The following is a 15148-nucleotide window of genomic DNA, read 5'->3' on the forward strand; positions in this document are numbered from 1 at the left end:
AATGCTTTGATGAGCACATTCTGTGTCTGACTGTGTCAGTTGACAAATATTATTGAAAATATGCAGTTACACTCTTTTGAAAGGAAAAAGTAGACAAATCGTAGGAAAAATCGGATTTGTTTTCTTTTTATTTTCTTTTTGAAGAACCTTAGAGGTTATTAATATACCCTTCGGAATTCAACTGCAGACCTCAAACAAAGTATTTATATCCGAAAGTGTGTTCCCTCTTTCGTATTTGATATAAAAAGTAAACATTAGAGACTGTGCTTCAATCTGAAATAACCGTTTACCAGACATTCAACGCGTCGCAAAAGAGATTTCTTATCCTTATTTTGGTTTGATTTATTCTGACATCTAAAATTGCCAAGAATCATTTAAATTCGAGAGCAATGTCACTTATAAGCGAACTAGATTTCTAGATAAACAGTATTTACGGAACCAATTTTGCTTTCAGTCAATTCCCAAACAACATGACAAATATGACGACAGCCGTAGAGACTTTAAGTTTATCCTTTGGTTGTTGTGACTTGTTCATCTATCTATAGGAAACATACATTTTACGGTTAAATCAATCATTTTCCTTGTGTTATAGTTTATGTAGGTGCATTCCAGCATCTCATTTGTATTTCGAGCATATATCTACCAGTTAACGAAAAAAACAAGATTTTCATTTCTATGGGGGGAAAATTTATAGAGACGTGCTATTTACAAGAAAGTTATTGCACCAAGGAAACTTAATGATAAACTTGAGGTCATGTCTTCAGAAGTTTTTCGGGGCCATCATATTTTTTGTTGACCTTTGGGAAATATCTGTGCCGCGGATGCCAATAGCAATGTACCACTTGTCAAATCATTACAGGCGATGAATCATCTGTACTTGAAATGATCAACAAACACAATGAAGGTCTCTATTGGAGCTGGAATTTCTTAACCTTCCGAAACTTCACCCTCCGTTTCGGTTTGGTTTGCGTTATCCGATCCTAACTTTTCGTGTAGTGTTTAGTGAAATTGGGGTTGTCTATTCTTTTTTTTTTTTTTGCCATGGAGTTGATTTTCTTACTATTCTTCAAAATACTGTTGTTTAATTGCTCGCCTGATATATTCTTTTCCTTTTGTGTTCCAATTAATCCAACTGAATTCAACATTTTTTTTCCGAAACATTATGATTTCTTTAGATATTGAAAATCAGTGCCTAAGTACACGTTTACTATTATTTTACATATAACTGGAGACAATTGTGCAAGTACACATTAAGATCTGTCGTTACAGCATGCTTTTTATACATGTATAGAGAAGAAGATGTTGTATGAGTGCCTATGTTACAACTCTCCATCCAAGTCACAATGTGTAAAAAGTAAACAATTATAGGTCAAAGTACGGCCTTCAACACGGTAAAATTAACACGAAAGTACGATTTGAGAGTACTCGAAGTTACCGAAAGCTAGATAAAAGCCAAAGACAATTAATAATAAAAATATCATGCATCAGAGACTAAAATCAATTGAAACACATCTCAGGCAGGGATTTGGTGTTTTAACGCCATGGACAGTCAAAGAAGACATGACTGGTGCAATGCCAAAATAAAAGTATCGACAGGCATTAGGATAGTTAGGATTTAACCTTATGATAAATATGTATGATGTTATATATATAGATAAATAAAAGCAACAGTAGTATACCGGTGTTCAAAAGTAATAAATCGATTGAGAGAAAACAAATTCGGGTCACAAACCAAAACCGAGGGAAACAATCTGTAAACAGAAAACAAACGTGGATGTGTATTTATGCATCCCAAAAAACCATTCGATAAGAATACAAATTCAGTTATGTTTTAATTTGTTGATGACAAAATCAATGTAAGTGCCAATGTAAACAATATTCAAAAATCTTATATTAATAAGATAACCTTTACTAATACGTATGTTTAAAGGTTCGATGAGTTTACACGGATCACATAGTGATTTCCGCGCTTTTAGTACAATATGACCATACATTTTAGGATGTGAAATACCTTTTTTGATAAGTTTTCTACAGGAACAGCCAAATATACTAATCAAATCTTTGTATCTATGAAAGAAGTTAGCAAATGTTTTCAGTAATTTATGGTAACGAAATTCCTGACTTAATAGTTTACCAGTAATACATTGATTACGTTCGTTAAAATCTATGACAGCACTACACATACGGGCATAACGAACGAGTTGGGATATATAAACCCCGTATGATGGAGCAAAACGAAGATTGCCGTCTAAAAAGGTGAAATTAACAAGAGGGAATGACAAATCGTCTCTTTTGTCGTAAATTTTAATATGGAGTTTCCCTTCAGAAATTGAAATGTCTAAATCTAGAAAAGAACAACTACTGCTGTTTATGTTAGAATTATTGAAAGTAAGTTCCTTTGGGTAAATTTAGGTAGTATATTTAGAGAACTCTGGATTATTTAACAAAATAATATCATCCAGATAACGGTGAGTATTGTTGTCAACCAAATGTAACAATTACGTGTCTTTACTGAGTTTGACCATAAACTGTGACTCATAGCAATATAGGAACAAATCTGCTATTAAAGGGGGTAGTTAGTGCTCATAGGAATACCTACTACCTGTCGATACACTTTATCGCCAAAACGTACATATATGTTGTCCAGGAGAAAATTTAAAGCTTCAATCATATCTTCACATTTCCAGTAAGTGTATCTAGCTTACTTTCCTTTTTCGTTACAGAAAAAGGCTTTACGCGAGTTAATGCAAATACATTTGCATATTGAATTTTTAAAAGACCATTAAATTAATAATGAAAACTTTTTCTTGATAAGATTGTACATGTATTGATTTTGAGAGCGATACACATGGATCCATATGCCAGTATCGATATTTGCTGATGTTGCCAGTATCCATACTTGTTGAAATATGTTATTTTAACATACCTTATTTTACACGATATCGGCTGGCTATATTTGTTATTCTGCTGATATGTTTGGCGCCTTCTTAGATTGATTGCTCAGTTTAGGGGTTTAAGCCTTGTTTCGAAACTAGTTTTGTTTCTATATACAGTTTGGAATTGCGCGAAATCAGTTCAGGTATACTTGTTAAAGGAATTTGTTCTAGCCGGTTCAATTTCTGTCGGTTAAAGTACATGTATATTGATACTAGGGTAACAGTTTTTTTCTTGCTTTACACTTGAAGTTATTACTTTTGAGATATCAATTACAAAGCTGTTTTTTCACATGTGTATACTTATTTGAACAGCGGTATACTAATGTTGCCTTTATAGTTCTTTCTTTTAATGATGTAATGCACATACAAACGGTCAATTGAAAAAACTCGGAAGATAAATAAAAAGAAAAGAATAACAGATCTAAAGTAAAATGGAATAATATTTTAATCAACTTCGAGTGTGTCCGAGGATGTCTTTTAGTCATCGGCCATGCATCTTTTAAACATCACATATGTATTACATGTAAGTTTCTTGCAGAACAGGTTCAGTAAGTCTTACAATACATGTTGAAGGACCAGTTGTTGACAATACTATCACATTTGATTTGAAAAATTCGATAACATCATTAAGTCCATCAAATGGTTCTTCACCTACATAATACTTCATCTGTCCAGACTTCTCCTTTGGTTGTATCTGTACATGTCTTGGTTCACCACTCACCCTGATATAGGGATAGAAATGTAATCAAATTGTAATAACGTGGGTATTTTGATACTAACTAAAACACACCCATGACTAAATTAAAGTATCTACGACTTTTTTTTTTAGCTGGATTTTTAGTAATCGTATTGTCATCTGATAAAGTCATGCTGATTATATAGTGTATAGTTTTCTCTGCTTTCAAAATCTTTCTATTTTGACACGTCCTGGTTTTCTTACTACTTTTTTGGGCGCAGGTTAACTTTCTAATAGTAAACCCCGTCATGGCCAGGCTAAGGAACTGGGTAGGCATATACTCACATTAAATGTGTACCGATACAATGTATTTAACGTCCCCCTTTAAAACTATAACACATGGTTTTGAACCTATTTAAGGAGGTACAGACAAAACATACATACATAAAACCGGGAACTACATGTGACAAATACTACTGGTATCGATATCTTGTTGAGTTTTGGTACTATTAATTATCTGGAAAACAAAAGAGCCCGGAATGGTGTAATTTTTAATCAACATCATTGTCTTATAATAGTTATATTTAAAGTTGAATTCTATGAACCGTTGTTTTTTACGTCATGTCGGTTAACAAATTGGACCTCGTTATTTTAGTAGCATAAATATACTGTGGATTTATTGTCATTCGTTGAATACCATTTTTTGTTGATTCTGTTGGGAAAGGTGAGCAACGAATTTAAATGATCAACGAAGTACAAGTTTTCTATAGGCTTGTAAACAGACTAACGACCAACCACGAAATCAAGAATCCAACAAAAATATATTTGTTCCTCGATCCACGAAACTTATTATCCACGAAATTAAATGAATCCACAGTACCTTTGTAAATTGAATTAAGAGCTTTTTGTTTTAAAAACAAACAAATGGACGACTTCAAACAAGGATCTGTTACAATGAAGATTTCAGTTTCTCCGTTGTCAACTTTCCACTTCGTAGGAGTGACAAATCCTATGCTGCATCATATAGTGTTTTCATTTCCAATTAACACGCATTGATTTGTGTGCACATTTAAATGGACTTTATTAACATGCGCGTGCTCATAACGCAAAAACTTGGAAACATTGAACAAAATCACCTGATTGAAATCAGTGAAGGGTTTAAAACTAACAAAATGTTTGAACAATAAAATACTTTGATAGTAAGGACCTTTAAAGTAGAACTTGAAAAGTTTTTCATTGTTCTTATGTCAGAAAAGACTCTTCTGTTAAGCCCAAAACTGTAAATCGTCTTGTCACATCGAGGGGACAGGACACATGTTGAGAATTTGTCAATGGTCATTTGCAGCTGAAATTACATATTTTATTCTGCATGGCAATTTGTCGTACTTTTAGAAGACCAGTTTTGAAAATAGCTTAAATAAACTTGGATATTCGAGGAATATTCATTTTCACTTGCAACAATGCAGACTGAATCTTTTGTCACAGCTTCGCCTGCTAAGTGTACGACGGGAAACATTTCACAAAAGCAAAAAGGTTTAGCTATACAAGGAAAAGGTTTTATTCGTCAAAACATAGAATTGTCAGGTTGGTAACTGAAATAAGTCTCCTATAACAACAGCCAATTGCCCTTATCTCGATCATGACAGTATGTGGACGTCACCTTAGAACCTGAGTGGCACATTCACTTTCAAAACAATTATTGATGTTTATATTGGAGAAGCCTATGACAACATTCCAAATAGCTGAAAATGAATAGATACTAAATCATCAAACATTATAATGGATATGTATTCCGTGGTTGTTTTAGTTCGCATTGGGCATATAGAAAAAATGCATGTGAAAAATGAATATCTATATATGAGCTGAGTCGAATAGAAATCGCCCTAACACAAGTGCACAAATACATGTATATATATTAGACGTTGATGAAATACGTAAAAAAGACGAAGTTGGGTCTGTTTTGGAGGGTATATATAATATAACAGTAACAGAGTTTCCGTAAATATAGATTAACAGATGTATTGACATTCATTTACATAAGATCGATTTCTATCCAACGCAACTGATATAAAGAAAAAGCTATCACAGTATACTGAGTGCTAGAGGAAACGCGACATAACATATTCGAAACACGTTTTTCATGTCAACGCAATCGGTTCCACTCCTTTTGTAGTTTAACTTAGTTTTTGTTTGTTATATTGATTGGTCATTTATAACCTCGGTTAACCACTGTTGTTTTAATATAGTGAGGTCAGGGGATGTCAAATTTCGGCTGATAGGAAGTTCTGGCTTACACTTATAGTCACTACGATGTAAAAATGTAAAAAAGTAGAAAAATATCCTATACAAGCCAAGATCTTCAACGAGCCGCCCTTTCTTGCCTCCCGTAGGCTCAAAAGTCTTCAAGACTTGCTGGAGAAGGCAGATGTATCTTTTTTCGAAGTGTTCTCGCAGGCAGGCATCAAGATGAGATGTGGGAACAAACGGTGTCTGACTTTGAACCACATACTGCATACCCAGAATTTCAAAAGTCATGCTATTTGTATATATGATATACACTTTATTTTTCATTTGTACTTACAAGACTAATATACTTTGTATCAACTACAGTGTAAATGTAATAACAGTATATTGGTGAGTGAGAACAGTCATTTCACAAACGTATGAAAGGCTATCACTGTAAGCTGGGTCTTCCTCTCAGTTGATATTCGAGATCCCCTGACCATACTTATGTATATCTCAGGTAACTTACTGTAACCATCATCGACCACAATCCTACTTCGGCCAGGGAGTGGAAAATCACTCAGGAAAGATGACGAATACGAAAATGAAATAAACTGCAACAAACAGGATCAATGAAATGGTGCAGTTCAATTCCCGCTGTGTTAAACACTATATGCTGGAAGTGTACTTCATTTTGGATGTATACTTACACAGCCTTATTGTAAATACGAAATTTGTGCGAACTTCGATAATTTACAATTACAATTTTAATTTCTATTACATTTTGAATTTTTATCATAAAACTAGGAACATGTGGTGTGATAGCCAATGATATTATTCTCCACGAAAGACCAAATGCCAACTATATGTATATGTCACCGTGAGCCTTTAACAATGAGTAAAACCAATACCGCATAGTCAGCTATAGAAGGCCCCGAAATGGAAAAAATCAAACACTTCAAACAAGAAAACTAACGGCGTCGTTTATGTACAAGATAATGAGCAAAAAACTAATATGATATATAGCTTTAAACGACAAGCACTGAATAACAGGTTCCTGACTTTGGACATGCACATACAGAATATGGCGAAGTTGATATATTTTGAAGCGCAAACCCTCTCTCTAACCTGGGACAGTGGTGTGCCAGTAAAACATTAGAACAAACAATGAAATCAGTTAAAAAGGGCTTAACAGATGGATCAGGATGAATCAAATAGACTCGTTTTATATAATTTCGCTGACGAAAATCATTTTTCTGAAATAAATATATTAATACTAACATTAATTTGCCTTTCATTGTTATTTTGGTGTTACTGTACTCTTTTAAAACCTATATATCCTGGACTTAATAGCACTTGGAAGTCAACGGAAGATTATCAACAAGAAATGAATTTTAAGTTGAAAACATCTTTATGTTGTTCGTTACTCTGTTATAATTTGATAGTATATAATTATATATATATATATATATATATATATATATATATATATATATATTATGGAACTAAAAAGGCAAACAATAATGAAGAGTATGTGACCTGTTTTTTTTTTAGATCGAGGCCATAGAAGATTTGGCGGAATTTTTGTATCTAGATTTTCCCATTTATTTGCATTGTGGTCCTGTCATGTGATGTTGTCGTTTTGGTGTTGTGTTTGAATTTGCCATTAAAGCGGGAGGTTTGGCATGCTACAAAACCAGGTTCAACCCACCATTTTGTTCTTAAAACGTCCTGTACTAAGTCAGGAAAATGGTCATTGTTATATTATTGTTCGTTTCTGTGTGTGTTACATTTTAATGTTGTGTTTTTGTTGTGTCGTTGTTCTTCTCTTATATTTGATGCGTTTCCCTCAGTTTTAGTTTGTAACCTGAATTTGTTTTTATCTCTATCGATTTATGAGTTTCGAACAGCGGTATACTACTGTTGCCTTTATTTTCCATATATTTGACACCTTTAATAGTGTGATTATGTATATATTCAACTAGCGGTGTTATCCAGACTTTGAAATATTCCAAATTTTAAAGACTAGATACAAAATCTTTTAGAAAATGGATTTTATCTACCTCTTCTCTCCACGAAATTTCTTAATCACGCTTTAAAAAAGTTTTCAATATAACTCTCGAATATGTCTATTGAAAAAGAGAGGTGAAAGATACAAAATGGTCAGCAGTTCCTGCTCCACATGTGGTAAAAATGTCTTTTTGTGTAGTTATGAATAATACTTACATACAGTCTATCGCAAAGCTACCAATATTTGATCGACTTTCCCGTACGAGAAAAGCACCGTCTCCCATACGTTTGTGTTTTTGAAGTAACTTCACTGCTTCATTGCGCGTTATATTACCGTGGTACCATGGTTGATCTTCGAAACAAATGTTCTTGAAAAAAGAAAGGAATATGCCTCAATTGAGAGTAATCGAAGGTATGACATGTCAATACAAAGTAAAATTATAATGTTTTCTTTTTTTTTCTATGTTCTAATGTTAAAATGATGTATGAAGGAATATATTTGTTAATTTGCATACACATAATCAAAAAATGCATAGAGCCCGTATCGACATTCATTTACAAACAAAAATGCAAACATCATAAATAGTTTTTTTTTTTCAAATCAACTTGTAACATGTGTAATGCATGTAATGAATAACAGCAAATTAACCAATAGCTTATGTATTCCCACTAACATTTTTTTTTATTACAAATATTGGTCAAAATAATCGTTGGCAGCTTTGTACTAAATAAACTCATCACAGATACCAGAATTGAAATTTTGTATTTTCGCCAGATGTGCGATTTGTTTACAAATTGTTTTTGTCTTCCTCTGAGTGTCAAATTTAATAATATTTCTTTTAATTTGAAAAAAAACAACTTAAACGTATATTTTCTTTGAAAAGCCTATCAATAATTTTTCGGAAGAACAATAAATACATGATGATGTTATATTTCAACTGTTGGTCCAAAATTGTTGATTGAAATAAAATAAGTACCAAACTCAAAGTAAAATTCAAATCCGGAAGTCCCTTATCAAATGGCAAAATTAAAAGCTCAAACACCTCAAACAAAAGGAAAACAACTGTCTTATTACTGATTCAATACTGGCATTGGTTGATTTAAAAAGAGAGGCGACAGATACCAGTGGGACTTCCAAACTCATACATGTCATAGGTCGAAAATAAACTGAAATGCCATGGCTAATAAGAAAATAAAACAACAAACAAACAATAGTACACAATACACAACATAGAAAACTAAAGAATGAGTAACACGAACCCCACCAAAAACTGGGGGTGATATCAAGACGGGTAAGCAGATCATTCTCTACAAGTTTTATATATAGAATAAGAATATCCCTGTAGATATAGAAAACAATAAGTGATAAATTAGATTTGAAATAACCTGAACTTTATTATCGATATCTGTTTCAAACTGTTTTTGATATCTTGATATCTTCTCTGTATCATCCAACATGGATGACGATATCTAATTTCATTATCACCATGAATATATAATATGTTATATCAGTTGTATATTTAGCAGCATTACATTTCAACTTTTAAGTATTTCAGCAGTCGAATATGTGTCAAAATAATTATGCAATTGACTATTATTATAATAATTGATTATTATCTGATCAAATTCTTTTAATTTGTTTTACAATCGTCATAAAAAATGATTACAGTGCCCTATATGACTGTTTGGGTTTGCTCACCTTATGTTGTTAAAATAACAGATCATATTAAACGACTGTCATACAAGGGGAACGTAAGCTATAAACCAGGTTTAAACTATGTTCGTCAAAAAATGTCTATACCAAGTCTTGAATATAACAATTGTTTTTCAATCGTTTCGTTGACTGAAAACGTTTGATTTTATCAGTGTTTATGGACTTAATATTTTTGAATTAACATTGGAGTTCGGTATTTCTGTTATACCCTTTTACTGCATAAAGGAAATCATTAATAGGGGTTATAAAAAGAACATCGATTCCTCTTTCGGTCCTTGATGACTTTGTGTTATTTACATTGCCTTTATCTAAGAAAATGAAAAAGATGCTTAAGATAATAACCATTTATGCAACTTTCTACAGCCTGTATTAATTGAAGCCCTAAGTTCCGATAGAGTTGTACAACAGGAACATGTATTACTTTATTAAGTGTATTTTAAGACTTTGCAATTGTTGGTGCTTTGCAACGGGCCAGCCATAGTGTCATTGTGGTACAACATTTAAAAAAGGGCCATTAGTAAACGAAAACAATGTTCAAATCTCAATGAAGGTAAATGGTGGTCTTTTTCCCATGACATGATGGATAACTGTCCTACCATGTATGAAATGTCGCACAAGTTTCATTGTTGCAAATCTCCAACAAATGGTAAAGACGATATTTTTTAGGGCAAATAAGCCTTCTAAGTATGCAAACTTTCTGTCAAAACGTCCCTTTAGCATAAATAAAGGCAACAGTAGTATACCGGTGTTCAAAAGAAATAAATCGATTGAGAGAAAACAAATCCGGATTAAAAACTTAAACCGAGGGAAATACCTCAATAATAAGAGGAAAACAAAGGGACAACAGGAACACTGAAGTGCAACAAAAACATACGCCAACATACATATATACGAACTATTTGGTAACAACTGCCTAATTCCTGTCTTGATATTTTAAGAAAAAAGTCGGTGGAACATGGTTTAATGGCTAGCCAAACCTCCCGCTTTATGACAATGTTAAAAAATATATATCGCTAAAATGACAACACTACGTGACAGAAACACATCACAAACAAACGCTAAAACATGAATGTGTTTCGGACGGACGGACGGACCAACATATGATAGTATTACTTTTTCCCTGCGACGCGAGGGCATTCGGTACAAGTAATCTAAATATGAAATACTTTGTTATGGTGGGATTTTATTTCAGTGTAGAATATTTTTGAGTACTTATATTTGTAAAATTATAAGAATTGACTTCAATACTAAAGGTATTACGATACCTCTTAAAATGTGAATAAGAAAAGCAATGTTCTTCACAATACATTTTTTAAAACGTAGATACGGTATATACATCAATGGAATGCTAAGGAAAACACAATTTAAAGTATCGATGATATAAAACTATTGAAGAATCAAGTCATGCCTATTGAGTTTTGTTTAAAAGAAATCAGATACCTTTGTAAATCCTGAACACACACGATTGAATATATACTATTGTTCACAAAACTGAAATATACAATATTTTCAAGCAACACTTAAAGTAGAAATACATGTTCAAATAGTAGACAAAAATTGTCACACATATATAGTTTTTGATGAACAAAGTAAAATATTTAAAAGGTTAACATTCAGATTTTGTATCGAACATTTATACTTTGATTTTATTTCGTTTTGCCTTGTAACTTTCACCTTTAAAACAATGTATTTTCCCAAAGCTATTTCCTTCAGATTTACTTCAACATAAAGGCGTCGTCTGTCAGATTTCCGCATTCACATGCACATTCACAGACTATTTGTTGAAAGCGTGCAATAAAACACGAATAGTGCGCCTACCAATTCACAAGAGGATGACCGCTTTTAAAAAAAAATGATTTTGATAAAAGTCGCATAATTTTAAAAGCAGGGTCAAAATGTACTTTCTACTGTAGCTGCAGCCGTTGGTTAGATACGCCGCAAAACGGGCGTTGCATTGACCGCCTTAACATGTATAGTTGAATATTACAAATAAAATACAGAAGCGAAATCCTTTAATATATACTGTAATTGTTACTAATTTTGCTCATTGTTGAGGGCCGTACGGTGACTTATGACTGTTAACTTCTATATCATTTGGTCTCTGATCGAGATGCAATCATACTACATCTTCTTACTTTCATAGATATATAATGTATTATATATATATACAACGTTTAATTCTTAGGAACTATATAGATATCAACACATAAACATACATTTGTGAACAGTTTTAACAGAAAATTTGGTAGTAAATATCAACACTTGTAATTACCTTTCCAATATCTTTAAGATATGAAATCGTGTGCTTATGCGATGATGTTAGTCTATTGTGAACTTTTTCTTTACACGCATTGCACATGTGACCACACTCTTCACATTTCCATTTTACATTTGGTTGATTGCAAAACAGACACATGATAGCAGCTTGAGGTGTATTATCACTGCAATGTTCCGCCATATTGGAAAAATCTTAAATGATAAATATTCTACAAATAACACTATAGGTAGAAGTCATTATTGCAAAGAGACAACGATAATAAATAAAAAATACAAATCTAGTGAACTACGAATTTCATTTGAATGTGTTAAAATGGATAACAAAATTAAGTTGTAAAAAGGCAGAAAACATCGGAGCCAAAAGAATAAATATTAACAGATAAAACATATGTCAAAAACTAAAATAGGTTAAATAACGACGAAGCGACAGAACTTTCTTTAAAACCTGGGAAAGGGTGGGTCAGTGTCCTGGAAGGCATCGATGTGTCACAAAGTGGGCTACAGGGAACTGCCATCTTATACATAGTGTGAATGTAAATTAAAATTCTTGATTCATGCATCTAACTGGTCATTTGCGGTGGTCGCAATTATTGTTGAAAACATTTTTTTTTAATTTTTTTATTATTTTCCTCTTAAAAGAGACATTTTGGTTCAGTGCTGTGTATTTTTATTATACACACAGGTTGCTGTGTCTTTGAAGGTACACAAACGTTGTATGACCTTCAATGGTGCATGCATTTTAGGAGAGGATGATAAGTCGCAAAAAGGCAAATTCAAAATTACATAATTTTTCTTTTAATATTTAATTATAGTTAATAAAAAGGATGAAAGTAATATTAAAATATTCATTCAAGTGAATCTTATTTTGAACATTATGTTCGTATTTGGAAAACAAAAAAAAAAAGAGATTGAGATCTCAAGGAAAATAATCAGCAAAATTCAAGTTTAAATATAAGTTTGGTATTAAAACCTGTTCAACCCTCAACTTATTTAAACAGAGAAAATACATCATCGTGACAAATCTATACATACCTTGCGAATAGATCGAGAGCGACACATATAATAGGGCAATATCTTAAACAAGAGAATAGTCTTGGATACACCTTATTTAAAAACAAAAGGAGGAACAATGCGTATGTTGTCATCCATTTGTAATTTAAAAGAACCTATACGTTGGTTAATATCTTTTCTTCATATATAAATTTAGATAATTCAGTTAATATAAAAAGCTTATGACTAAAATTGGTGAAAGTCGTCTTGAATAAGCAGAAAATATTTGCCGCTGTGGGTTTAATTTACAAGCAATGAATACGCAATCAATTGTAAATTAAAACAACATTATTTTACCGATGTTCAAATCGCATACATCGATTGAAAAGACAAATCAAGGTAACAAAAAATAACTATAAAAATGAAAAGAACTCAGAAACTGTCACGAGTTGGTGCTACAAATTAAAGGTCTTCTGCTAAGCATGCACAAGTAACACATGCTATTTTTAGATATCAATCAACCAATTGAAATGTATTAATTGTCTGTCCATTTCCTTTTGTTAATGGTATATATTGTGTGTACATTAATATTCATTAGTAGATGTAGTGTCTTTAAAAAAAATGCCCTAACCATATGCTAAATGGGCTTTAGTTTGTTTGATCAAAAATTGTATTGTATTGTATTTATGCCAGTTTGTATTCTTTGAATGCTTGAGTGGTTAAAAATATATCTCTAACATATGCGTTTTGCAGTCACGTCTAACCATAAAATGTGTTAATTGACATAACTAATATAAGTACTTACTTGTATCATAATATTACATCCAGTCTATATAAAAGACAATCAAATCTGCTATCCATTACTTGGTAAAACAAAATTAAGTGTAAATATATATATCCATATATATTAAATAGGTAAAATTCATAACAATATTTACCTGTTTAAGAATGCAATAATCATTCTATGAAAACCAATGATTTTAAATATTCTATTTTGAATAGTATTCGGTTAATTTTATTCTTTAAAGAGGAACAATACAAAAACATATCACACAATGCACTTAAATTACATTTTAAAAAGTCTTAATCAGTGCAGAAAGATAACACGTTTTGACGACATTATATGAAAATAAAAATGAGGCACATTCGTAGCGTCAAATTTTAAAATAGATCAGAAGTAAATACGTCTGGGTTTTGTCGACTATGTCACAATATACAATTTTGTTTAGTATGTTTTCAATATTTGATTCAAATTGAGTGAAATTATTTATTTCGTGCTTTTTATTGATGTTATGTCCATGTTTAGTACTTTGTACAATATAAACTAGGAAATTACAAGTCCTACATGACCATTATATGTTCTGCATCACTAAAATTGAGCTTTACATAGTAATTATTTCATATCTCTTCACAGAGAGAATGAATTATTTTAATTTGAAATGCTACTGGTTATTTTTTTATGATTGTTAAATCACATACAAATTAAATTTATTATGAAATATTAAAATTTGATTAATTGTATCAAAAACCTTACTTTGTGGTATTAAAAAAAAGTAAAAACATGGTATGCGTTCAGTTCTGTACCTAATTGCAGTACAAAGCTTGATTTTTTTAGAAGTTACTAAAAGCATATCTTTCTATAATAGCTTAGAATAGATAAACCTTTGTTTCTTTATAATGTTTAGATACATGTATAAAGATAAACAAAAGATGCAATACACTCTTGACAATGCACCAATGCATTTGAATTCTTGTGAAGTAATAGATACTATCTATCTCATTTGACACTTAACTTATGTATTTTTTATAAAAGTAAATAGAGAATAATTAAATTTCAAATGCTTTGTTGTCTTTACTGATCGGATGATCAAAGTTTTTCAATCAATGCTATTTTGATTTCAAATATGGCTCATTAAATGTTTGACTTACGTTCTATCATGTCTATTTGCCAAAGTGCTGAATTTAACTCTATTGAGTATTTTATTATCTGTTATCAAGGAATTATCAAAACAAAAAAGATACATCCATGTAACTATGTTATTATGAGTGTCACATATTTTATCTATAAAACTAGTTCGACAAACTATCCTTCAACTTTAATTTTTGTTTCAGAAGAAACTTCAAGCATTATAATAATACTACACTTAAATATATCTGTCAAATAATGACTGAAAATAGCCACATAGTTTTAGTCAGTAGATAGCAAAAGTGTGCAAAATATGGAACAAATGGCTTAAAATAATATAGAAATGATGGTTCATTGTCCTTGTCATTGCAAGAACTTTTTCACCCTTGTTTCTTGATGGAAACCCATATGTATTT

General features: G+C 31.7%; 1 long non-coding RNA gene across 2 annotated transcripts; it reads right to left on the reverse strand.

Moving 5' to 3' along the window:
• Positions 1–1651: 1651 nt before the first annotated feature.
• Positions 1652–13813, reverse strand: LOC127723640 (uncharacterized). 2 transcript variants are annotated; one of them, XR_007992158.1, is made up of 4 exons: positions 13765–13813; positions 11832–12028; positions 8062–8213; positions 1652–3658 (listed from the first exon to the last, which is right to left on the reverse strand). It is a non-coding gene; the product is annotated as an uncharacterized LOC127723640 (long non-coding RNA). The 2 variants fall into 2 exon arrangements; XR_007992159.1 differs by lacking the exon at positions 13765–13813 and adding an exon at positions 13632–13739.
• Between the last annotated feature and the right edge of the window lie 1335 nt (positions 13814–15148).

This window comes from Mytilus californianus, unplaced genomic scaffold (assembly GCF_021869535.1).
Source record: "Mytilus californianus isolate M0D057914Y unplaced genomic scaffold, xbMytCali1.0.p SCAF_13, whole genome shotgun sequence".
In the NCBI taxonomy this organism is placed as follows: domain Eukaryota; kingdom Metazoa; phylum Mollusca; class Bivalvia; order Mytilida; family Mytilidae; genus Mytilus; species Mytilus californianus.